The sequence below is a fragment of the Cebus imitator genome, unplaced genomic scaffold (assembly GCF_001604975.1).
Source record: "Cebus imitator isolate Cc_AM_T3 unplaced genomic scaffold, Cebus_imitator-1.0 Scaffold0, whole genome shotgun sequence".
Taxonomy (NCBI): Eukaryota; Metazoa; Chordata; class Mammalia; order Primates; family Cebidae; genus Cebus; species Cebus imitator.
In genome coordinates this window covers 18,254,370-18,281,069 of record NW_016107315.1, presented here as the reverse complement: position 1 = coordinate 18,281,069, position 26,700 = coordinate 18,254,370, and the positions used below count along the sequence as shown (strand labels likewise).

Here is a 26,700-nt window from a genome sequence, read left to right as displayed (position 1 = left end):
TTTCACAGCATATTGCAGTGCAATGGTGAAAGGAATTTTAAATGGGCAGTTTCTCCTTTTTTCCTACCTCCAGGCATCTGACTCTGAAATATTGAAGGTGAGGGAGATAAGACTGGACTTTCTGAGAAGACCTCTAAGAAAGGGGTTTCCGTTGAGAAGAAACCACGGTAACAGTCAGAGGAAGAGCATGTGTAATGTAGGAAATTCTTTTGCTTCAGATAGATGCCCTTCCCTTACCCCAGGCACAGTAACCTTAAAGCCATGTCCTGAATCTCTGGAGAGGTGTCTAGCCTGGCTCACATCCTGAGCCCTCTCCACCTGGGCAACCATGCAGCTGACATCGTGAGAGGTCTGAGTCCCTCAGACTCCTGAAGGTCAATGGATATTGCGTATCTTTTTTCTACACTGCTTCAATACTTTTCAATTTTTGTTTTGTTTTATTTTATTTTATTTTTTTTTTACAACCTTAAGTGTTTTAAGGATTTGTTTGCTCCTTTAAAGGCTTTGCTTCCCCCTGAATATTATGACTAGCCTAGTGGGTCAGAGGCCAGAAATCTGCAGAGGGCCATTGATTCACCCTAGCTTTTATCCTGGCCTCAACATGATAGCTCAAACTGCCAGATTTTATGTAGGAGGAAGGAAGACACTGAGAGATGTTCCTTGCTGGCACAGGCTGTACTGAACACCGGTCTCACCCCACCGTGGGCAGGTGGTGGTGGAGCGCATCTGTCTGTCTCTGTGTTGATGGCTGTGATTTGGCAGCTCTGCCGAAGATTTGTGAGATGGAAGAGCAAGTGCAGGGTTGGGGTATGGGGAAAGGGGTAAGAAAGGAGATTAGTCGTTTGAGTCTGGATGATTTTTCTTGATGTCAAAACCTCACCCAGGAGAGCTCTTGCTGTTGCCTGCTTTTATCTGGAAAACAATGTGAGCAGTATCTCTCAAAATTAGGTCAGGGCTTGCAGAGGCAGGGGCTTGCCAAGGTGCTAACTGCCTGAATCCTCGGTGGGTTTACACAGCTCTCTGCTCTGACAAATGCCTCCTTTGTCTCTCTGTAAAGTCTGCCTCTTTTCTCCTTCACCCCTTCACTCCCCCCAAAACAACTGAATTTGGAAGGCTAAAAATCACTTCAACTTGAAAGCTCTCCCTCCCCACTCAAGTTGTTTCTCTTCCTACCCAGGGAAGGCAGCTACTGTGTGTCACCCTGGGGACTAGAACCACTTTTCAAAGAGCACAGATCTGCTGTTCTCACAACGCAGTTGTCATCTCGGGAGCAGCGTGTGCCTGTCCTCCCTGGGAGAGGCTTATGAAGGCTGTGTCTCAACCATTTCAGAGGGCTGCAGAATTAGGGGGACAGTCCCTGTGGTTTGGTCTCCTTAGGCTTGTCTTGGCTCAGGTTTCTGTGGGGCAACAGTATGATAAAAATTCTGTCCACTCTACCAAAACTGGAGAAGCAATAACAGGATGGTGGAGCAGCAACAGTCAGTTCTTGTTTGGTTTTCCAGGGCAATGTGGCTTTCTCTTATTTTTTGCTCCTGACACTGTTTGCACTGACTAAGATAGCATGGCAATGAAACACTGTTGACTCTAAAAGCGGGGTGGGGCTGAAGAAGGGGAGAGAGGAGGCCTTAGAAACTAATTAGAATCCTCTAGAAGTATGTGGAAATGAAAAACTGAGCCAGGAATGTCCAGTGGATTCTCTAGATTCTGGGACTGTCCATTATCTATGCTGGGCAAAGGAATAAGAAACCAGAGCTGTCTCTCGAACCAGCCACATCAGATGTTCCCAGGAGCAATGTTTGCAGGTGAGTGAGGTCAGGGAGGCCTTCAGAGTGATGACTCTGAAGTCAGAAAGATGCCTCTTGGTGCTGCCATTCATATCTGTGAGATGCAGGGCCAGTTTCTTAACCATAGCCTCCATGATTCAGTTTCTTCATTTGCAAGATGATTTAAATAAGATAATATATTGAAAACCCTTAGCGCCCAATAAGCCTTCAAATATTATAATTGTTTTGTATGTTTTGGCAAGAAAATAGAATACCACTATCATTGGAATCTCTGGAAAACCTAGGTTTCCAAACCTCTTATCTTAAGTAGATTTTTACAAAACGAGAATTTACATGGAATCTCAACATACAAAATTGGCATAAAGGAGGGATAAGGCAGTGGGTGACAGTGGTTGCTGGGTCCTGGGCACTGCCTGCTCAGTCCCCGAGCTGATTGTCTTACCCACAGGGGCAGTTTAAATCTTTTACCATCTTATGCTGAGGAGGAAGATGAATTTGCACAGATTTCTCCCTGCATAATTTCTCAATATCTTTAGCACAGTGTGGTGATGACTTTTAAGCTTTACATCAGGCACTCATAACCTATCTCTTATGAAAATAAATGAAACTGGCTGGGCACGAGGGCTCACGCCTGTGGTCCCAGCACGTTGGGAGGCCAAGGTGGGTGCATCACTTGGGGTCAGGAGTTTGAAACTGGCCTGGCTGTCGTGGTGGGACCCCCTCTCTACTAGGAATACAGGGGTTGGCTGGGCGTGGTGGTGTGCAATTGTGATCCTGGCTACTTGGGAGACTGAGGCATGAGAGTTGCTTGAACCCGGGAGGCTAGGGTTGCAGTGAGCTAAGATCGTGCCACTGCATTCCAATCCAGCCTGGGTGATGAGTGAGACTGTGTCTCAAAAAAAAAAAAAAAACAAAAACAAAAAAAATGAAACCATGATTTTCCCTCACACTGTATCATGTTTAATTTTCATTTGTTTATTCCATAAACATGGCAGGCTTTTGAACTTTGTGTTACCTGTATGTTTAATAATGGATCATGCATAATTTCTCAGGAGAATAAAATGAGAATTCAAAACTAGAAAATACATCTCCATGGAAGCTCAAGGCTCTGAGGGCCCTAGTTAGAAAACTACTGGTTTAAAATATTAGGGAAATAGTGGGTCAGTTCTGAAAAGGTAGAGCCCTCGTGACATCCAGCCAGTTAACATGTTTTAGTAACCAAGCAAACCAACCTGGAAAGACACAGATCAGGAGAAACCTCCACATATGGCAGGGCACCAGTCTGAGAGGCAAGTGCTGGAGGAACCGATGCCAGAGAGGGATGTGCTCTTTGGAAAAGAAGGGCAGTGTCATTCCTCTTTTCACCCAGAGTGGGGCTGGGACTTGTGGGAACCCAGGGCCTGTAGCTGGGTTGGGGGTTAGGTGGAGTAGGGAGACAGAGACAATGACACAGTGATGGTGTGTCCCCAGCCCGAAGAGGACTGAGGTGGCTTGGGACGGAATGAGACTCAGTTGGCATTTCTGCACAGGGGCTGTGTGGATCTGTGCAACTCTGATTGTGTCCATGCAGAAACCTGTGCTGTGTTCAGTCGCTGCAATGTTTTTGTAATTCTATGGCTTCCCCCTCTTTTGTTTCCCCTTAGTTTTCAGGAACATTCCAATCAGACTTTACCACTATCTACTGAAAGAGACGAGAAGGTAATTCGACCAGATCAAGACCATCCAGGCTGATGGAGCACAATTCATGACCAGTCCACAGAGCTCTCCTCCTGGATCCCATCAGTTTCACAGAGAATATGGCGTTGCCAAAGCCTGGGGCTCACCCCGTCCCTTTGTGTCTGTCACAGCTCTCCCATTTCTGGAGGAGTTTAGTTAGCCCCCTCCTCCTCCATTGAATCCCTTCTCTTTAAGACTCACAGCTTCAATACCCAAATGCCCTCATGTCTGTAATGGTGCTGCACAGAATAACAAGAAGTTAATGTCATACAAGAAGAATATGCAAGCTTTAGATGATCCTGAACAATGTAGATATCTACATGGTTTTTGCATGTCAATGGATATACCCAGCTTTGAGAACAGGGTTATTTTTATACCCTTCAAGACTTGGTATATTTAATTATCTAGGGAAACTCATTACCCCAACTTCCTAAGCCACTTCTAAAGAAAAAGCACAGATGCAGTGACTAAAGGCTTTCTGGCCTCCTTATACTTCATTTCAGGGCTGGAGGTGACTCAGATGTACCTTGCTGTTTTCATGATCCATTGGTGTCTCAGTAATGAATGTTCACCACTGCAGTGCCCTCATTTAGCCTAATAACCTCCGTAAGGTAATATTTGATTTGTGCTAATTATCTGATTAAACAACATGAAGTATTTAACCTATTGATCTTTTATACTTTGCCAGCCCTACCTTGCTGGATATACTTTAATTACTGACTTGGAGAGCTTTCCGGAATGGGATTTGCCTCTTGTTAAGACCTTTTCTTTGTCTTTAAGGTGCCATGTCAACAGCTTCTCCTTCTTGTTGCCTCTAGACTTTTCTTCTACTTCCTGCTTCTCCACGAGACCCTGCTTGATTTTGTAAGACTGACATTTGGATAATCTATTGAAAGTAGAGTCCTTTATGTAACCATGACTCTTACTGCTTATTTTAAAAAGTCAGTGACCACATAAACAATCGGACTTGTTACTTTGTCCACCCTGATCTTTGGAGCATGGGAAGATGTCCAAAGCGACAACCCCCTTTTAGGCAGTTGGTCACAGCTGTTGGATGGACCTAACCCTTCTATCTTACAAGGAGAAGAGGCCAGTGGGCATCCATCAAAAGAAATCACAGGAAACCATTTAGACTGGCCAATTAGTTAGCTAATTGCTCTAGTCTGAACCACTTCTTAGAAAACTATAGAAAATCATACTTTTTCCTCTTGCCTGCGAGGATATAGTCATGAATGCTAATAATAATTAGCTGCTTTACATGCTGTCTTTTCTTCAAAAATCTCAGACATGCTGAGTTTATTTATTTTTTCTCTTATTTTAAAACTAGATCTACAAAGGCTGAGATAGGTTCTCCATGGGTCCTCCCAAAATGAAAGTAACCCCTCATAAGACTAAGAGAATTCAATGAGAAAGTTCATGTGCAACACTTATCATAATGCCAGTGAGTAAGCACTCAAAATATAGGAGTTACTATTAGTTATATCATCTAAGAAGCCTGTGACTTTTGGGTTGCCCATGAAATTTCTGAATAGCGTCAGACTGGGAGGAAGGCACACTGCTCCAAGTGTCTAATTACTTTGCCCAGCCCACCTGGTAAAGACTGTCCCACCCTGTGTACCAATGCCCTTTGGTCCCTACTGGCCCATCACACATAGGTCTTGGACAAAAAAGAGTGGTTTGTGGAGGATTAAAGACCATGAGAAGGTGAACGTTCACCTTCACTCAAGATGTTGCCTGAAGTCAGGTCAGAAGCAGAGTCAGAATGGCTCTCTAAACAGTTTCTCAAAGGATGCCTTCTATGGGGTGATGTGCTTGACAACAACGCAAATTCAAGAAACATGCCCCAGACAACTTAACTGGAATTTCTATGAGTATAGCCCAGGAATATGCAATTAAATCAAGCTGATGGGTGATTCTTGTGTTCAATAAAGTTTGAGAACCATGCTACTAAGTGGTGCCTTTAACGGCAACTCAAAAACTTGCAGAAAACATCCAAAGAAGGCTGGAGGTGGCCTGGGGCTTACTTTATAGGAGCATCTGACAAGCTCCACCCTCCAGGTGGCATTCTGGTGCTGAAAAACACAATAAAAATTTGGGGTTGCTATCAAGCAGGGGTAACCGTGCAGCTTGTGGAGTGGCTTGGAGACCTCCCGATAGTCCTGCCAGGATCTGGAGCAGACAGTGGGCACCAGCCAACGCCGGGGGATGTGAAGGGCAAAGGGGGCCCCGTGGGGGAAGAGAACTGTGAGGCCAGCGGTGCCCACAGGACTGTTGAAACAGAGCTCCATGCCCTTCTCCATTGCCTCTGTAAATACCCTGGGGAGTCCTTTTACTCCATTCCAGCTTCCCTGTCACTGGTGATGCAGTTGGGATGCTTACTTTCACTTCCAAATGATGCTACCTCAGAGAATGCAAATTCTAATACACACAAGACAGAGACAATCCATGGGAAACACGATGCTTGCTGGGACGTATGCACATGTGCACACTGATGTGCATTGCATCATTGCATTTGTTCCAAAGCCAGTAAAAATGATTTCCAGATAATCTGCTGTTTTGGATCATCTGCACCGCTGCTTGCTTCCATTACCGTGGCTAATTGAGAACTGACTGTGTGTCTTGGACCACTTCCAGGAAGGGAACCCATTGCCTCTATAACACAGGCTCCCCGAGAGAGGCAAGCAAATGGCTGGAAATGTCAGGTTGAATGCCCATTGGAAGAGCAAACTTTTAAGGATGACCTGACCATTCTTAGGCCAGAGAAGCAATTTTGTTCAGCATGTCACATTGATTGCCAAGTCAGTAAACCATAAAACTGTCCCACAGCTAGAACATGCACTGACTCTGAGAAAGATGAGGCTTGGTTAGTAAAGGATGAAGCCATTCCAAGACCAATAAAAAATGCAATATGGTTTTCCCTGGGCTGTATATTAACACCATCCTGGAAGCTATAGGGGATAGAGTCTTGGCAAACAGTTATGTTTTGCTTTGACTTTTTGCAAAGTGAGGATGAGATAGAGGCCAATGGGGAGATCATCTGAGGCCAGATGAAAGGCTTGGAAAGAGTAAGTCTTTACAGAAACCTAGTCTCTGAAGAAACCACTGATGTTTATGATGTCTTGGCCAGTGTCTTCTGTCATATAACATCTTGGTGAAATACCCCAAATAGATCTTAAAGCCAAAACAAACTAAGAAAAAAGGAAAATAGAAAACACAATGTTGTAACTGCCTTCTGGGTTGCCATGTTTCGGATGGTGTCATTTTTTTCTTATGACATCAGCTCCCAGATGGCACAGACACTGTCTCTCAGAAAAAATAGCAGCTAGCAGAGGGTCATGCCTCGTGTGGGTTTCTGATAAGTATTGTTTGGTTGTATGTTGTTTATCACAAAGAGAAGAGATACTATTGTCAGACAATCTCACCAGCTGTGTTTCGCAAGAAGAATGAGAGAAATCCTCTACAACTTTTACAATTCTGTATTCTGTCCCGAATGATGATGAGAGATGAATCACCTGGGCTGAAGGATAATTGAAGGAGGAGGCACAATCCTTAAGAGGGTCAGAAAGCCTATGTCTAGGGTTAATCTGTGTTCATGGAGTCCTTTCTGTGTGTAACTAATAACTAGAGGGTCTACTGTTTTCATTTGTACCCAGTCAACTCCCTGGGCCCACCCCTAATCAAAACCAGAGGACATAAACTGGGAAGAATTTCTGGGATGGGTTTCTGAGGACAGCTGTCTAGAGCTTCAGATATGCCACTAGACAAAGTGGTGCTCATCATTGGCTGCACATTAGAATCACCTGGGGGAGCTAGAAAACTATGACTGCCCAAAGATTCTGATTTAATTGGTCAGGGGTGGGTCCTCAGTATGAATAATTTTAAAAATCACCTAGGAGATTTTACTTGCAAGCAGGGTTGAGACAGCCTGAGCCAAAGCCTCTTCAGTAGTATGAGGGAAAACAGGAGGCTCTGGTTAAGTTCACAAAGTTGAAGATCAAACTCAGTCTTTGAAACAGCATTCTTCCTCTTTACAGGATGCCAGGAAATAAACAACTATGGGAGATGGGGTGTGGGTAGAAAGGAAAGGAGAGAAGGGAGAAGAAAGGAGAGAGCCAAAAAGCCCATTGAGAGGAGAGGAATAAGATAAATTTTCCCCTAATAGTTTTTACTCAACCAGGGTCTGAAATGCCCTCAGTCTACCTCATGAAAAGCGTGTCACCCAGGGCACACTGGAGTTTATATTGCCAATCACAGAGGAGTTGGGCAACTACTCAACAGCAGCATTAGAGACCTCCCAAAAAAGGAATACAGGCAGTGGCTCACACCTGTAATCCCAGCACTTTGGGAGGCCAAGGTGGGTGGATCACCTGAGGTCGGGAGTTCGAGACCAGCCTGACCAACATGGAGGAACTCTGTCTCTATGAAAAATACAAAACTCGCCAGGGGTGGTGGAGCATACCTGGAATCCCAGCTGCTCAGGAGGCTGAGGCAGGAGAATTGCTTGAACCCAGGAGGGGGCGGTTATGGTGAGCTGAGATTCTGTTACCACACTCTACTGTGGACAACAGGAACAAATCTCCATCTCAAAAAACAAAACAAAAAAAGGAAAATGTGTTGCTATGACTAAGAGCCCATTCCCATACGAACAGTAAATGACTTTAGGGAGTCTGCCCACTGACCATCAAAAAAAACAGAAAATGGGGCCAGGCCCCTTGGAGAGCACTAGAGACTTAGGAAAGCTGTGCACTGGTAATGTTAGTGTCTTTGTCCCTTCGTGCTGCTGTCACAGAGTACCTGAGAGTGGGTTGCTTATAAAGAACAGAATTTTATTTCTCACAGTTGTAGAGGCTGCGAAGTCCAAGATCAAGGCACTGGCATGTGGTCTGGTGAGGGCTTTCTTGCTGTATCCTCATACACAGAAGGTGGAAGGCAAGCTAGAATAAGTTAGTCAAACACTGCATGAAACCTCTTGCATAAGGGCATTAATCCCATTAAAGAGGAAGGAGGTCTCATAGCCTAATCACCTCTTAGAGGCCCTACCTCTCAATACTGGCACATTGGCAACAGCTAAATTTTGGAGGCAATTAGGTTTCAACATGAATTTTGGAGGAGTCAAAAACACTCAATTCCTAGCAGCAGGAGATAGCAAAGCACATTGTGTGATATGACAAGAAAGTCACATGGGGGGCAGAAAAAGAAGAAGAGACCCAGTGGGTCACCCCAGCTTCAAATGGGTTCTCAACATTAGCTTTCTGGAGTGTAGGGTTTTACTTTTTCTAAAGTCCTTTCTTTCTTTTTTCTTTGCTGCACCCCTCTTCTTCTTACTCATGTATTTCTACTCAGAACTGGAGCCAGGAATCCATACTCCCTGTTCACTGTCCCTTCTGGCAGGAATACTGTGGAAGAGCAGATGTCAGTGATACTGCCCAGTCTTGGCAAGGGAAGAACGGGCAAGAACAGTGCAGAGCATCTCCACACATGGGATTGATGAGCACGGGGAGTGTGGAGTGTGAGAGGCAGGAGGGGGATGTGGGGAAGTTTTGATATCATGTCTGGCTTTAACAAGACAAAGCTTTCAATGGTTTATCTCCTACAATTCCTGGTTTTCTCTAAGGTAGTACTGGTTTCTACTACACAGGGAGAGGGATCTGCTTGTTATAATTAAAACATTTCATGGGGCATATGCTTCTGTGCTCTCCTGGAAAATGTACAAATAGCTGAGGTTGGTAGGTCCCCAGGGAAGTGGCACGTGACATGGCAGGGAGACCAGCAAGGGGGAGGCACAGTCCCTAGGTCCTTAGATTTCTAGCCTCTGAACCCATTGCACCCTGGAGTCAGCTCTAGATTTCATCTGAGCAACACAAGGAGAGTGAGAGACTTGGAGGCTGCCTTCGGAGCTCTCTGACATTTCATGATCTCTGAGCAAGAAAGGGAATGAGGAATTAGTTTTCACTGAAGTGCCACAGGGCTTGCTTTGACTATAAGCATGGGAGAGCTGCTCCAGTCCTGTAAAGCCCCAGAGTTGGGCTAGCAGGGGAAAGCACGAGGTCTGGAGATTGGAAGGAATTTTCCTGAGAATGTGTGTGTCTGTGCTTTTGAGCCTGTATCCCTGGCACAAGGGAAATTTACCAGACTCTGCATGTCATGGGAATTCTGCATGGCAACCTAATAGAGGTTTAGTTTTTCATTAAAATTTCCATTAATACTGGAGCTGTTTAGAGCAAGTTGAGTGGGAATATCCATAATGCACCTCCCATTCTCTATTACCATTCTGAGGATCAGAGTGAGGTTGTAGGCTTTTGCTGGGGCCATTAGCATTTCTTTCTTTCTTTTTTTTAATACTCATTATGATCATCATCTCAGCACCTAGGTAGAGGTCCAAAGAGGATCACACAGAACCTATCCTTGTCCTATGTGACAGGCATGGCAAGAGTAAGAGAGGAGGCATGCCGAGGCAGAGAGTGAAGTCTCATGAGACCTCATGGACATGGACTTTATTTTTCCCATATTGAGAAGCACCTCCCTCCTCCCACCTGCCTGCTCTAAATGAGACAGCTCTGTCATATTGGGCTAGAGCTATCTCAGGGGCAAGGAAGGCATGGATCTTCTTGAGATACTGAAAGGGATGAAGATGTTCAGACCTCACCTCTTGGAGTCATTTCTATAGCAGAACTGCCCAGACGATCACCTCTTGGAGTCATTTCTATAGCAGAGCTGCCCAGACGATCACCATCCTTACAAGTTCCAATGTGCCCTTCCTGCATGCCAAAGCCAGTTCCCTCTTGGAGATGGCCACTGCTGTTCTCTGGGCTGTGGGGCATCTAAAAAGCTGGTGTCTTTGTTTCAGTGTCCTGGGAGGCTGGTTCAACGACACCTCATAGAGCCACTTTCCTTTCTATCCCTGGCTGTAGCCTGATGGCACTACTTCCTCGTTCATGAACCTCTTGTGCCCTTAGACAGGGGTGCGCTCCTTGCCTCACCCACAGGTAGCTGGAGCTCATTCTACAGTGTCCAGAGCGAAAGTCACCAACCTGTCCCCTCCAGGCAGAATGAACTGCGCTCTTACTTTGCAGCCTTCGACATATTATTCATGACATGATTATTTTGGAGTGTGTTCTTTCACCCCTCACAGTGTGCAGGCACTCTACTTTATCCAGCTTGTATCCTGTATGCCAAGTGCAGGGCAGATCACATAGTAGTTTTATACATTTTTTAAAAAGTTCTAGATTTGCTTCCACCTGCCTGAGGTGAGCTTCAACACTGTTACTGATGAAACAGCCCATGTGTAAAAAAACAGACCCCATTAAAAAGAAAACCCAAACATAGCGAATAGTCTGGGAATGGTGTCTGCAGGATGATGCAGTTGACACATTCTGTTTGTGCCACACATGTGTTTTGTCACTAGACTGTCAGCTCTGAGGGAAAAATTCTACTATAAGAATATTTAAAATAAGATAGAGTACAGAGGCTCTTAGCCAGGTATGTGTTTCAAGAGGCATTTCAATGGGAGCATACTGTCACAGTCTGAATGTTTGTGTTTCTCCAAAATTCATGTGTTGAAATCCTCACCCCCAAGGTGGTGGTATAGGAGGTGGGGCCTTTAGGAGGTGATTAGGGCATGTGGGTGGAACCCTCATAAATGAAATTAGTGCCCTTGTAAAAAAGGCCTCAGAGAACTGCCCTCTTCTACCATGTGAAGACAGAGCAAGAAGGTGCTGTCTATGAACCAGGAGGCAGGCCTGGACCAGACATCAGATCTGCCTTCATCTTGGACTTCTCCACCTCCAGAATGGTGAGAAATACATTTCTGTTGTTCAGTCTAGGATCGTTTGTTATGGCAGCCGAAATGGACTGAAGCCCACACTGCAGCCCCAGTGGTGACGAGCATAGACTTTGGAAACACGCCATGTGCGTTTAAGGTCTGCCTTCAACACTTAGCTGTGTGACCTTGGGAAGGTTTCTTAACCTCTGTGTGCATTCATTTTTCATTTGTAAAATGGGAATCATAATAGATCCATCACCTTGTGCCATTGTGAGGATGACGTGAGGTAAAAATATATACAAAGTTTAGAGTAGTTGATACGTACACTGTGTCAGTCTAAAGCGTTGTTGCTATTACTGAATCAGAATGCCTGGAGCTATGATCTGGACCTTTTTGTTTTGAAAGCGCTGCTCAGGAGATTCTGATTTGCATCCATGCTTCAGAACCACTTGCCTATTGGATTGTCTATGTCCCAGAAGTTGAGGAACCATTAAGCAATAATAAATCAGGGCAGCAGGATCTTGGTTCAGCAGGAAGAGCATGGGTTCTTGGAATGCAGTTCTCATGTGGCAGGCTATTTCAGGTTTTCTTGTCCTCCTCCTCCCTGTATCTCTAATGGACAGCCTTGGGTTTCACCTCCTGTCCAGGCACCAGCTTCTCTTCCTGCAGGGAAGTGAGTGAGCAAGGAAGTGCTTAAGCACCAAGGAAAGGGGAGGAAGAAAAAGTGGGGAAATCCACCAACTGTCTAACCAGTTCCTGAAAAATAGAGGGCCAACTACCATTACAGCTCTTAGGGGATTTCTGAGCCTTCTAAGGGTTTACCAAGAAGGGACAAATCTAATGATAAGAAAGTTACAGCAAAGTTTATTGAACAATAACCCATTTCCTTTACATAGAAACAATGAAGAAACATTTGTCTCACTTTCGTGGCACGAGGAAAACAGTATCAGTGATTTGTGCTGCCTGGTTGTCGAGTTTTACCAACTTGGCTTATTTTCTTACTGCACGATATGAACACTTAGGGTTAAACACAGCTCTCTTTTTCTCTCTGGTGAGGTTTTTGCTTTTCCAATTTTTATTTGTATTGACTAGCATGTCTTTCATCAGAAGAATAAAAGACCATGCTCTTGAGGAACCAGTCACTGAGCTTCTGTGTGGATCAATCAGCATTGCTGGTACGGGTACATTCATTTTGAGTCTGGGATGGATACAGGTTTGCTGAAAGATCCCTGGGGAATGAGAGGGCTTAGCCAACCGTCTCAGGGTCAGCATTTCCTAGTCCTACAAGATTCGAATCCTTGATGTGGATCCAAGGAAAGGCTTGAGTGACTAGGGAGCTTTTGGAACAAGGCACTTTAATTTGCCAAGACCTCTACATCATTTTGTACAATTTGTTTCAGGGAGAGGTATCACTTTAGGTTAAAAAGCAAAGGAAAAAAGCTCCAGACTACTCCATGATGGAGGACAAAGCATCTCAGTAAATAACTTTGAAAGTCAAGAGTTACGGGAAATAAAAAAAAGAAAACAATCAGAGAATGTGCCACTAATGAATTCAATCACAGCAAAAGTCCATTTCCATTCGCTTGAATTCTACACAATTTCCAGTTACAAATATCTTTCAGAAGTACTGTACACACACAGCTGGATATTGAGTTGTTTGACAAACATTTCTGATCAAAACTGCCTGCCTAGAAATGGCTGCTGGAACAGTAATGTGGTTTTAGAACGAGCCGGGCTGTTTGCACATAGGTGTAGTCTATGAGTTTAATGGAATTTTGCAGAATGGAATTGCCTAGAAAATAGTGGGTTTTTAAGGATGAACTTTTGACTCCCAACGCGAGGTAGAGGGAAGATGGGAGAATAGTGAGAGAAAGGCGGTCTCTTCTGTTTTCTCTGGAGCGCCATGGCTATAATAACTTCTACTTTGCTGTGGTGGACTCAGCAATCAATGTATTCTATGCTCTGCTCCCAGACACGCTCTCAACTCATGCAGGCTCAGGTGAACGGTCACTCTACCTGGATTTTGACACTCTTCTTGGGGCCTTGTTTGGGATAGTTACGGCTTCCATTTTTGAGAAATGTGTGTGTAGGGGCACTAATTTAAGAACCAAAAAAGGCCAGTGACATTTAGGGAAATGTCTTCACTTTGGGCAGGAGTGGGATGAGCCTCTGAATACTGCACATGAGGTCACAGCTCTGGCTGACCTGGGGAGGTTGGTGTTTTCTGATCTTGGGACAAAACAGTTAAAATCCTGGAGCTATTGTATCCTGGAGAAAAATCTTGTAGCTTATTTCTCTGGGGCAAGGGGCAAGGCTGTTTGGTCACACTCTTTAGTGATTCACAGCTGGGATTCTTCTGTCTCTGAACAATTTCAGCACCTCATAAGGGGTTGATAGCCTAGCCCGATGTCTTAGTCAGTTTGGGCTATAACAAAACACCATAAACTGGGTGGTTTACAAACAACAGAAATTTATTTCTTACAATTCTGGAGGCTGAAAGATCAAGATTAAGGTGATGGAAGGTTTGATGACTGGTGAGGGCTGGCTTCTTATAGGTGGTGCTTTCCCTCTGTGTCCTCACACTGTGGAAGGGACAAGAGGTCTTTCTTGGGCATCTTTCATAAAGTCACTAATCCCATTCATGAACTCTGTTCTCATGACCTAATCACCTCCCAAAGGCCCCGCCTCTTAATACCGTTGCCTTGGAGGTGAGGATTTTAGCACATGAATTTGGGGGAACATAACCATTCAGAAAGTAGCACCCTGGCTATAGAAGAGAGGCGGCCTTTCCTCTCCCCAGATGGCTTCCTTTTCCCCACAGTCCCACTTGCTGTCTAAGCTTAGGGAGATGCCCCTGGGGATCAGGAGCTCTGTCAACTGCACCCAGAATGATGGCCTTTCCTCCTGTTCTTCCTCATTAGTTCCTTCTCGCTTTTCTAGGATGACAGAGAGGCCCCCCTCTTTGTTTTCACTGTAGCTGGGAACCAGTGGTTAGCGTCCCACTTGCCGTCTCAAATCTATAAAGAGCTGTTGACAGGCCATTTTTTTTTTCCCCAAAAAAGTTCAATTCCCCTCGGTGGCTCACCTGGGCTTTTAATACAGTTTGGCTCCAGTTTAAAGCCATAGCTCTGAGTGTGCAGCTAACAATCTATTCCTACAGGCATTTGGTTATTGCAGAGTTGAGAAAATTTGAACCATTCCTTTCCTGCCATGTTGGGGTGCTGTGTACTGAGAGTTAGAGTGTCCAGGATGAGGGGCTGCACGTTTCCAATGACACTTGAAGTTTTAGTCTCCTGTTAGGGCTTTCCATCTCAATTTCAATCCCTTTTTGCCAATTCTTGGTAAAAGCTTTGCAAGTATGGAGCTAATCAAAAGATTCCTACCTCCCAAGTTGTCTGTTCTTGGTTTTTTTTTTTTTTTTTTTTTTTTTTTTTCTCTGGTTTGTGGATCTTTTTCTTGTTTGTTTTGGCAGGAATACCCCTGAGTGACCAGTGTTGGGAGTTGTTAGACGCATTGAACAGATGACAGTAAAAGGGGTTTCTAGAGCTGTGATCCTGGCACCGAGTCAAGCTTTCCTTCAGGGTATTTCAAATGCTTGCAAGGTCTTCCCCCTTCCCTGAGACATATACCTCTCCTTTGGTTCTCAGGTCTTGGATCATGCCCACTAGAAAACTTTTCCCTATTTAATCCCATGTATTTTTAACCCAACAACATATTCCCCAATCTTTCGTTAATTCTTGTAATATCTGTGTATTTAAGGGCTTGATTGTGGGTGGTTAAATTTTTAACTCCTGGTTTGGACTAATACATCTTTTCCTGTGCATGGCTACGGATCTCAGTAGCACACATGGGACACTTGCAAACTCTGTGATTGACTCATTCAAGCCCTCCCACGTGTCAGATTACCCACTCAGCCAGCGAATGTTGGAGGACTCCTGTGCTTCGTTGTGAGCTTTTCTCTCTTCTCCATTTACATTTTTCTCCCGAGGTATTGCATGACATTCCAAGGCTTTAAATCCCATTGAGATACAGATGATTTTTAAAATTAGAAATCCAGTCTTGACCTATCCCTTGGGCTAAATATTTGTAGATTCAGCTGTCCTCCCAAATCTTTTTTTGGAGGTCTAATAGTTAACCGAAAACCCTAACATGTTCAAAACGGACTTGTAGCCCCCATCCTGCACATCTACCTCTCTCCCAGTCTTCAGCATGTCAGTGCATTGCAGCACCATCTACCCCATTGCTCAAGCTCATGCCTCAGTCTCCCCTGACTCTTCCCATTCCTTCTCCCAGCACATTCCACTCACCAGCATGTCCTGTTGGCTCTTATTTCAAGATGCATCCAGAATCTATTCACTTCTCTCCACTGCCACCATTCCAGCCCAAGCCTCCATCAACTCTTGTCTGGGCTTCTGTATTAGTTTTCCCAACTAGCCTCCTGTTCCTCTTTTTGTCCCCTAAAATCCATGCTCCACACAGAAGGCATAATGATTAAAAAAAATCAGCATTTGGCCAAATCTAATGCCTGTTCATAATAAAAACTATCAATTAACTAGGAATAGAAGAGAACTTCATCAACTTAATATAAAGAATGTAAGAAAAACCTAGATTTGGTTGGGTGAGCTGGCTCACGCCTGTAATCCCGGCACTCTGGGAAGCTAAGGCAGGTGGATCACCTGAGGTCAGGAGTTTGAGATCAACCTGACCAATATGGTAAAACCTCATCTCTACTAAAAATACAAAAATTAGCTGGGCAAGGTGGTGTGCACCTGTAGTCCTAGCTACTCTGGAGGCTGAGACCGGAGAATTGCTTCAACCCAGGTGGCGTAGGTTGCAGTGAACAGAAATTGCACCACTGCACTCCAGCCTGGGCAACAGAGTGAGACTCCATCTCAAAAAAAAATGGGCAAAAGATCTGAACAGACACTTCACCAAAGAAGATATACAGATGGCAAAGAAACATATCAAAAGATGCTCCATATCATTTGTCATTAGGGAAATACAAATTAAAACTATGACATTCCTCTACACATCTCTTACAATGGCTAAAATCCAGAAAAGCTGATTATACTGGCAAGGATATGGAGCAACAAAGCTCTCATTCTTTGCTGCTGGGAATGCAAAGTGGTACAGTCACTTTGGAAGATAGTTTGAGAGTTTTTTTTTTTTTTTCTTTTCTTTCTTTCTTTTTTTGTGAGACAGAGTCTTGCTCTGTCACCCCGGCTGGAGTGCAGTCGCACAATCTCAGCTCACTGCAGCCTCTGCCTCCAGATTCCAGCCACTCTCCTGTCTCAGCCTCCTGGGTAGCTGGCATTACAGGCACATGCCACCATGCCTAGCTAATTTTTGTATTTTTAGTAGAGATGGGGTTTCACCACGTTGGCCAGGCTGGTCTTGAACTCCTGACCTCAGGTGATCTACCACTTTGGCCTCCTAAAGTGCTGGGATTACAGGTGCCAGCCCCTGCACCCGGCTTGAGAGTTTCTTACAATGCTAAACATAGTTTTACCACATGATCAAGTAATTGCACTCCTAGGTATTTACCCAGCTGATTTAAAAACTTATGTGTACACGAAAACCTCCATGAGAAGCTTTATAATATCTTCATTCGCAATCATCAAAACTGGAAGCAACCAAGAAGATCTCCAGTAGGTGAATGGATGAATAAACTTGGGTTTTAAAAATATACAATTAAGCCACAATTAATATTATGCCCTGTGCATAATTACAGAGAAAAACAAGAAAGGTCCAGCCCATTGGGTCGAACACGCTGAGTGCCATGGAATAGCAAAAATCTGTTTCTAAAGACTTGAACAGTAGCTGGACACAAAATATCAGATCATTGGTTTAGTTGGGCTTGATCATATGAGACTAGCCTGTAGATAAAGGCCCTAAAGTTGGGAGGTATGTTTAAGAGATAAATGAAACCAGCAGGACAAGGTGGTACTGATGTCAGTTTCCTACAAATAAAGTTGTTATAAATCCATATAGTGGGATACTATTTGGCAATAAAAAGAAACGAGCTATCAGGCCACAACACAGATGAATCTTAGATACATATTGCTAAGTGAAAGAAGCCAGTTTGAAAAAGCATACTGTAAGATTCCATTTATATGACACTCGAAAAGGCAAAACTATAGAGAGGGTAAAAGAGCGGTAGTCACCAGGGGATTGGGCTGAGGAGACGGTTGAATAGATGAAGCACAGGGGATTTTTATAAGGCCGTGAAACTATTCTGTACAATACTGTAATGGTGTTGGTGTATAGTAAAAAATATGTATTTGGTCCTTGTCCTCAGTTCCCAGCATGGAGCTAGGAGGATACAAAGAATAATAACAACAATTTCAAGAGTACATAGGGAATTAGCTCTCTGGTCAGATACCTGTTAGAGTGTTTCATTTCTTCTATGTCCAAGCAGTTTCTCCCTTACTTGTTAACTACCTAAACTAACAATCTAGTTAATTAACCAACGAGTTCCCTCACTCATATTTGAACTAGTGTTTTAATTGCTTTACGTTAACCTTGTCTTAAGTTTCAAAATTTCGTAAGCCAGTTTCCAGTAATCTGTGCTTCGTCAAATTACAGAAAGTAGCATAACAAATAGGCTTGAGTTTCTTCATCTCCTGGCCCTCCTCCATCTCTGGGGAAAATATTAAAGACAGAAATGGTCCCCTGGTGTACAGCTGGAGTCAGAAAGGAGGAATACAGTTGAGGGCTATGTTAACCAAAGCAGAGCTGGGTGTTGGGGAATTGGTTGTATTCCACGAATGCAGACAGCCGTACCTGCCAAGACGCAGGGACACAGATGACCAGATAAACCAAGTTCAAGGAAATGAGGCCACACTTGGCTCAGAAGGGCGGCGAGGTTGGTAGGTCAGTGAGAGAGCTGTGCCTTGTGTGTGGAATCTGAGCCGGTCGCATCTGTTATCTGGTCAGGACAGGTGGCTTGCAGGCAGAGCTTGGGCTCAGGCAGGTGGCACCAAGAGGAAAATTTATGGACAGGCCTTTAACTCTGGTCACTTTGAAGCCCAGCAGCTCTGGAAATTGGATCCAGATGGATAGTATTTTGATAGCTTCTCCTGACCGAGGAATTTATGCTGATTTTCAAGACTCAAGGGAAGAAGGGAGCACCTAAAGGCAAGGAATTAACAATTGCTTCTTACCATGTTTCCAAAATTCATCTGTGTTTTCACTCACCACCACAGTCACGGCTGGCACAGGGACTGGGGAAGGAAAAATAAATGGGAGCTCAGGGCCTCACTCATCACTCCTGCGCCTTCCATGGGATGTCCTAGAGCAGAACAGTGAGGAGTGTGGGGAACAGTCTCCCAATCCAAGAAAAAGTTGGGGTTGGGTCTGTAAGATCTTCCTCCTCTGAGAAATGTACCAATCCTTTCCCTGCTCATAGAAGCATTGAAAGAAGCTTTAAACACCACGACAGATTTTCCTCCCTCCACATTTAGGTTTTCCCGTGAGTTAAACTACTGAAAGGGTGGAGGGTTCTCCCTCTGTACAGAGCTCAGTACAGGCCAGGAGGGCCCATCTATGTGAAACCTTCTCTGAAAATGAAGCCGCTTCTGGTCATAGCTCTGCTACTAACTGTGTAATGTGAGTGAACCCCTTAACTGTGTAATGTGAGTGAACCCCTTAACTGTGTAATGTGAGTGAACCCCTTAACTGTGTAATGTGAGTGAACCCCTTAACTGCCGCTGGACCATGATATCTTTACTGGACATTGGCATGAGACCCAGAGGAAGGCAGGACCCTTTCAAGTTCTCATCTTCAATGCTCCTAGAATCTCCGTTGGAAACCATTTGGCTCTGCTGGAATGCTACAGAAAGAAGGCAAGGGCAATTCTTTTCTGATGAATGTTTTGGGAATTCTGATGCTTGGAAAAGACTTCAAAGACTATATCTTCTGCCTGTCTGTGAGATTCATCTCCAATTTATGTCACAAGGTGATGGGATTTTGAAGGCATACTAGGTGATCTCCATCCAGGTTTTCAGCTCTTGCAAGCACTTACTGAGCACCTGCTATGTGCCATACCTTGTGCTAGTAAGTCCTGATTTCATGCTAAGATATCCAGACAAAGGGGTGGTATAAACAAAGGGCTTGAGCCAGCAAAGCTGATCAATAGGATGAAGAATACTGTTGCTCAGTCCCCAGTCAGACAGAGCATCCAACAACAGCCTGCCCAGCTACTGTCAGAATCCTGACACTGTGGCCCAGAGCCCATCTCCTTTCCTAATTCCAAACAAGAAATCATCCCCTAATACTGACATTCACCAACACCCCTTGCACTTCTTGGGGACCTACAAAAGGAGATTCTTTCCATTTCTCTTCCAAATTTCACAGTAAGGGCATTTGGAGGAGTTAGGGGAGAAGGATGGTAAGGGCTTTGAGTTGTCATCTTTTCTTGGGGGCCAAGAATTTTAACTTCTACTTAAGAGCTGCCCACAGTCAATGGATTCTAAGAATCCGGTGTGCTTACCCTGCACACTCCCACCAGTCCCTTAGCCTGGGCCAGCCATAAAAACACACTACTGGTGTCTGTGCCATGTGGATGGCTGGAGGTGGCATAGTGAGTTTCATTTTTACCTGAAAAGTGGGGATCCAGCTGTCATGGTGCAGCTCATGTTAACCAATAAGGACCTGATGGCATCTGCCTCGCCTTAAGAGGAGGAAGGGGCACCTGGGTCTACTGGGCCACATCCCAGTTTAGGGTTTGTGGAAGGCCTTCACCTTGGAGCTTGCTGTCTGCCAGGGCTCACTCCTAGGGCCTCTTAGATCCTGCTGGTTTCATTTATCTTTTAAACATACCATCCCAACATTGGAGTGTTTATATATCAGTCTTATATAATCAAGTCCAACGGAGCCAATGATCCGACCTTCTATGTTTCCAGCTACTATTCATGTATTTAGAAATGGTTTTCTACATTCCACAGCACTCAGCATGTTTGACCTAATGGGCTGGGTCTTTCTTGCTTTGCTCTGTGATTATGCACCAGGCATGTTATTAATTACGGCTCAATTCTATATTTTAAAAGCCACAATTTTGGACTGAGGTTACAATGAACAACATTTAGCATTGGCTTACCTCTGCTTTCACATGGAGGTGAGAGATGGAGTCAGATAGTAGGGAGTGAAGTTTGCTATGATAAGATTGAAACCTGCAGGCAGCAGTATTAGATAATTTTTCTCTAGTTGGGAATCTGGGGGTAGTGGAGACCAAGAGGTCAATTACCAGCATGCAATGTGGGGACATCCCAGTGCCTACTGTCTTTGCCACTCCCAAGAACAAACAGCCTGCTTCCTAAGTAACGGGGAGCCAACCATGGTGGAAGTAGGGAGTAAAAAGTGACGAACTAACAGGGTCAGCTCATGAAAGGTTTTGTAAGCCAAGCATAGGAATTTGAACTTTATTCTGTAGGCAACGGGAAGTCATTTGAAGCAGGGAAATGATCACTTCAGCAGCTGAATGGGTAATGGATTAATGAGGAGAGACTGGAAGCTTGGAGACCACTTAGGAGGCCACAGCAGTAATCCAAGCAGAGAAGAGGAAGCTGTTTAATAGGCAGAATTGAATGAACGTGTTGTCTGAAAGACAGGAGAGGGAGGTGTTGATGACTTCGTGCTTTTAGTTTGAGAAACGGGAGGGACAATGATGTTAACATCAAGAATAAGAAAGCCCGTAGGAGGAAGAAGTTTGAGAAGGGAGAGGGATGCCAGGTCCAGTTTGGGACACACTGAAATTCAGATGGTTTGGGGACATTCAGGTGGGGTTGTTTGGCCACGTAGGTCTGGAGCTCTGGAGAGAGACCTCATTCGAGATTACAAGCAGGGCTGTCATCAGCATCAGAGGGCTAGTGAATATCACAGACAAAGATGAAATCAACCAGGAAAGAAAGGGCAGAACCATCAGCAGTGAAACACTCAGGACAAGGCCAAGGCAGAGAGGCTTCTGGAGGGCAGAGACTGAGAAGATGCTTTCATAGCCTTGAGTGAAGTCTGTCCCATCCATCCTGTCTCAGTCCAGGCTAGAATTCTCTACTACCCTGGAGCTGCTCAGTCTCCCAGGGCCACTAGGGTGGCTCTGCAGATGGCCACACTGAGGCTGCTCTTATACCAGTGTTTCTCAAACTTGCACCTGTAGATGTTGTATTGTTTGTTTGAGTTGCAGGGAGATGCTGAGAGTCCTCTAAAGAACCTCCCATGAAAGTCTGTGAATGTGTAGTCTGAAGGGCCTTTGAATTCTCAGGTTCAGGAAACTCAGACGTGGCCCTGGACTCCTCTTGCCTGGACTCGAGGTAACTGCCTTGTCCTGCCTAGGCCAAAGATGCATCTGGGCGCCATATGTGATCCAGAGCTTCCCATGGCAGCATGTGGTGCTCTTTTTACTACTGAAACTTTTGATTTTTATTTAGAGCTGATTTTTTTTTTCTTTTGAGAGAGTCTCCCTCTGTCATCCGAGCTGGTGTACAGTGGCTTGACCACAGGTCACTGCAGCCTTGATCTCCCAGGCTCAAGCAATCGTCCTGCCTCAGACTCCAGGCATGCACCACCACACCACGCTAATTTTTCAAAATTTTTTTGTAGAGATAGGGTCTTGCTATGTTGCCAGGGCTGATCTTGAACTCCTGGGCTCAAGTGATCATCCTGCCTTGGCCTCCCAAAGTTTTTTTTGTTTAAGCAGCTGTATTGAGATATAGTTCACATATGGCCCATTTAAAGTATACAGTTCAGTGATTTTTAATGCATTCACAGATATGAACAACCACCACCACAGTCCATTGCAGAACATTTTTATCACTCCAGAGGAAGCCTGTACCCTTTAGCTATCCCCTTAGCCTCAGCCTCTCCCTCCCCACCAGCCCAGGTTTTAGACAACCACTAATTAACTGCCTGGTTAATGGATTAATAAGAAGAGGCTATAGATTTCCTTATTCTGGACATTTCCTATAAATGGATCCATAAGCTACATGCATTCTACTGTGACTTTTTAGGATTTCACTTTCCCCTCTGATAACTGAATCTTCATCCTGGACAAAGGATGCTGGCATAGACTGGGTGCTTTTCTATTGCCTCCTTTAATTCTCCCCACCTCTTTGGAAAGCTAGCCTTATCAACCCCATTTTACAGTTGAGAGCACTGAGGTTCGGAGGTTAAATGACTTGTCAGAGGCCCCAGAGACAGTGAGTGGAAGCATGCTGAACAGGGAGGGGTACCTGGCTCTGTCTGGCTGTATTCACTGAGCTGCTGCTGTGCTAACTGCTGAAGTGGGGATCGGATGGGGGAATAAAGACAAAAAGTCTACCAGCAGCTTGCATGAGTGGGTCCTCCCGGAATGAGTCCAAGGGAGCTCCCTGGACCAGAGCAGGACAGAGTTAATTCCAGGAACAACTGCAATTTGACCACAGGTTGGAGTGAATCTCCCCCTTTCACTGCATCTCCACGAGGCAGAGGAAGTGATAGTGGTCTAAGCTCTCAGATACCTGGTGCTCTGGGAATATGCCAGATAATTATGGCTATTGTCACTACCAAGCCCTGTCTTTTCATCTGCTTCAGTGTCAGGCCCTGGGACCCAGAGACACATCCCATACCCAAGCTCCAGCTTCATGGAGCTTCAGAATCAGGATCTGCTACATCCACTGCAGGGAACTTATCATCTCATTATAAAGGATAAGGCATATTTTTTCAGTATGGTTATATGCGGTAATGAAGCATGCAGAAAACCACACAAGATAGATGGCAGCTTTCACTAGTGAAGCTGAAAACTTGGTTAACTTAATAGTCTATTTATTACATTCACTCTCTGAGCTTACAGCACCTGATTAATATCTCCCATCTTCTCCCTTGCTATACAATTAAAACTAGTAATATGTGATTGCACATGCTGGCTCCAGCACAGATGGGTATGTGGAGTTGGAGGCTGACATAAGAAGTGGAGAAGAAGTGTTCTTCCTGGGTCACGATGGTGGAGTCAGATCCCTTGCAGGTTCAATAAGAGCTGCGCTAAGGGAGGGATCTTACAGAATTAGTTACACTTGAGGAGAAAAGAACCCTTTGTGCATCGCCCAGTCTTACCCTTTGCCATCCCTTCTGGCGGGAGAGTGGTGAAGCCTGCACAGAGAGAGGATATCAGTGGAGGTGGCCATACACCTTTCAATCAGCAAAAGGAAGGATGGCTGGACTTTACCTCGGTTGCTCGGAAGAGAACGTTTGAGGTTGAATTGGATTACAATGATGTAGCTACTCAAAAGCCACTCCCAACTTCCTGTTCCCCTGCCCGCCTAGTCCTGAAGATCTGAGCGTTTGGCCAGGTTCTGGCCAATGAGATGTAAGGAGAGCTCTGCTGAGGGGTTTCTGGAAAAGATGCTTTGCTTTTTGACAAAATGGCAAGGCACACTATGAGGACTTGATGGCGCTGCCCTCTTCCCCTTTTTCCTGAAAGTGGATGTGATACTTGAGTTTTGGCTGCCATCTTGTGAGCATGAGGATGAAAACGGAACATGTTATGGATGGTGGAGAATCACCAGGGAGATCCTGGGTTCATGATTACATCACTCAGCTGGCAGCCCAACACTGGGGTCATCTACTTCTGGACCTTTTGTTAAGCAAACAAAATATAGCCTTATGGTTTAAGCCAGTTAGAAGGGCATTATGTTCTTGCAGCTGAGAAATATGCCTAAATAATCTAAATGGCTCCATTTATTGAGCAGCTTGTGCATGTCCTTTGCTAAGTGCTCTGTGTTCATTTTGAGGGTCCAAAACATGTTCCCTTTAAAGGAGCTACCATGACCTCCATTTTATAAGGAAGGACACGAGTTTAAGTGTATAAGGTCACACGCCTGTTCCAGGAAATAGGAGAGCTAAGATTTGAATCCAAGTCTTTATGACTAGAGAGTTATTATTATTAATCATAATATTGTGACTTTATAGACAGTTCACCTCAACATTGAACTCTGGAAATAAGTGTTAAAATCTGGTTGACATAATAGTACTCAGTATAAATCAAGAAGTTTTTTTTCCACATGACCCACTAAAATAAGGTGAAATTCAGTCTTACTGGTGATTGGAAATTGCATACTTTTACCTGCCACAATCCACTACAAATAGTCCAAACAAGACTCAGTTATTTACAGGTTGAAATTAGATAAGCTAACCCAAACTGTCCCAGCCAACTGAATGGTCAAAGAGTGAAATGTATGTGAAGGGAAAAGGTCCCAGAGAGAGAATTTGAGTTAAAAGACTACCAACCTGAGCCTGTGTGCAGCATAGCTTTTGAGTACAAAGCAGGAAGCCTCTCCTTCTGCGGCATTTGAAGACTCAGAGCAAGGTAAAAATGGCTTTGAAGCCTGAGTCTGGTTCTCTCAGAAACCCTTCTGTTTCTTCTCCTCATTAAAGAAACAATCCAAGAGTACAATTGTTCTTTGAGATGAATTTATCAAAACACACGTAAACTACTTGAGACTATTCCAATTCCTGGAGGTGCCTAGTCAGTGCTGGCCATGTAACAGATGCTCAGTAAAGATCGGTTGCCTTCGTGAGCAGTGAGGGCAATAGAAAAAAAAAATATCTTAATGAATATGATTCATCCTTCTAGCCTCAGTGAAAAGGCAAAAAATAGGCTGCTTTCTTGGTAATATGCCAGCCAATGGTACTTAGCATGCAAGGGACCACTATTGATCCACTCCCATTAGCCCAATGCTCATCAACTCTTCTACTGGAGAGATATATATATATATGGCCAGCAGCCAACAGAGGGACTTGGCCACATGCTGATTGCTGATTCTCTCTCCTCTCCCATCCCATTGGACCATTATTCAGCAGAAGGTAGAAGAGTCTTCCCTTCCCTCTTCCCTTTGGGGCAGGAACTATCTAGAGAGGGGAAAAAAGTCAGGATAAACATATGCAAGGACTGGGGTTTAAACATCCCATGAAGATTAACTTATCTGCAGTAATTGCCTTAACTAGGGGATTTTTAATGCTTTTCAAAGTTTCTTAGAGGAAGAAAAATATGCAGAATGAGTCTTATAGCAGCCAACAGAGGAGATACTTAGAGCAAAAAAAAGGTATCAACCATAAGAAGCCCATAGCTAGGAAATTTTAAGGCACTGATTCTAGGGGATTTAATAAGAATGTAATTTGTATAATTAACCATTCATCAATGTCAATTTCATTAAATGAATGCCAGAAATATTACCTTCAGCAGCACGACATAACAGGATTGGAATATATTATATGAAAAATGAACACTTAGTGGTTTCCCCCACTGCTCTGTCTGTCACAGCAAGATTTGCAAGGCTGAGAAATAATTTAAAGGGTAGTAAATGAAACCGGCTAAGGCAAATGTGTGCATTTTGGTAACTAACCTCCATCATGATGTATGAGGGTTCATGTCAAAACGTTTTCCTTCAGCAATGACTAAAGGGACTTGTAGCTCCCTCCCAGGTGGCAAAATGTGAGAAATAATGCCAGGAGCTTCCCAAGGGTGCCCCTTGTCACCTGCCTGGATACAGCTCACTCTTTTCCTAGATAGGCTGCCTAGGGTTTAAGACCAAAAGCCGTGGGGTTTTGTGGCCAGAATTTGTAGACCTTCCCTTCACACCTCCAGAGTAGCCTTACATCCAATAACTTGCCTATCTGTTCAGGAAAAGTGATGATTGATGTGGAGGAGAAAGAAATCATTTTGAGTTTTATTTATGTTATTGCCTACAGTCATCAGGGGAGCACGAAGCTAGAGGTAGGTGGGCTGATGAAATATTTGTAAATAGGACTTATTTCCAAGGTTACTCATGAGGGAGGCAGTTTATGGGGATTTATCCATTTCAGTTCATCATAGGAAAAGTGGAGGACTGGGGGGAGCTATAATAACTTGTCCATGTGTGTGCTCCTGGGAATGTATATGCAGACAGACACAAACACACACACACACACACACACACACACACACACACACACACACCCCAGATCAAGCACACACTGGAGGTCAGTGCTAAAGCCTTGCAAATTGTCACTGGAGTTGGCCTGGGGCCTTGTGCATAGCAGGTGATCAATAAATATTTGTTTAATTGAATTTCTCTTAGTGTTAACTCCACTCCCATTCTCTTCTGGTTCAGGGTTCTGTGAGGCTGATAATATTGGATTAGTATTCCTGAGGAATCTACCTTTCAGAATCCCAGGCCTTGAGGGACAAGAAATACTTTGCAAACAAATCAAATGTACATTTAGAAAAATGAAATCATGCAACAGAAAGATTTTTCAGAATTTTTCAGCATCTGATTTTACAGACAATCCAGAAGGAAGAAAGAACATATAAGTCTGGGAATCAGGAGACCAGATGTCAAGGCTGGACTACATCTTTATATTCATTTTCAAATTTAAAGTTCATGTCATATTTCATTTGATGCAAAGCAATAAGGTATTATTTCCTCATGT

The 26,700-nt window shown here is 44.3% G+C and overlaps 1 protein-coding gene and 1 long non-coding RNA gene across 8 annotated transcripts in view; one reads left to right on the top strand and one right to left on the bottom strand.

Moving 5' to 3' along the window:
• Nucleotides 1-26,700, bottom strand: part of KIRREL3 (kirre like nephrin family adhesion molecule 3) — a 563,974-nt gene that overhangs the window by 216,595 nt on the left and 320,679 nt on the right. The gene's annotated exons all lie outside the window — the stretch shown is intronic.
• On the top strand, nt 1,718-26,700 carry LOC119470171. Its single transcript, XR_005199043.1, has 2 exons — nt 1,718-1,802; nt 26,382-26,700. It is a non-coding gene; the product is annotated as an uncharacterized LOC119470171 (long non-coding RNA).